Genomic DNA, 522 nt, shown 5'->3' on the forward strand with positions numbered 1-522 from the left:
TATATATATATATATATATATATGTATATATATACACACACATGGCCCTACACTAACCTAAACAAACACCTATTATCATCTAAAGTTGATTCTTTGTATATTTTGTCTTATCAGTTAATTAGTTTATTTAGCTGACTCCACATTTGTTTTCTTTCTTTCCTTCCATTTTCTATAATTTCTTTAACATCCCAATTATGAACTAGTCTCATCCGATGTTATTTTATCTTCTGGTCGTTGCTGTTGTTGTTGCTTTTGTTGTTGTTCTCCTTCTTGTAGTCGTTGTTCTTTGGTACAAAATCCTTGGAAACTGAGTACATACGAACTGAATCAGCAGTTGGTTGTGCAGACGTTTCGGCATTGCAACCTGGTAGATTATTTCACATTATGTGGTTGCGATTGCATTATGAAGACGCCTGGATGTGACTGTTGTGGAATTGGTTGCGAACTCTAGCAAAACGGCCACCATTTAGTGGCTCACGCATTAGTTTCTTCTCGTCTAGATGATATATATATATATATATA

Source organism: Octopus bimaculoides, chromosome 9, assembly GCF_001194135.2.
Source record: "Octopus bimaculoides isolate UCB-OBI-ISO-001 chromosome 9, ASM119413v2, whole genome shotgun sequence".
Lineage (NCBI taxonomy): Eukaryota > Metazoa > Mollusca > Cephalopoda > Octopoda > Octopodidae > Octopus > Octopus bimaculoides.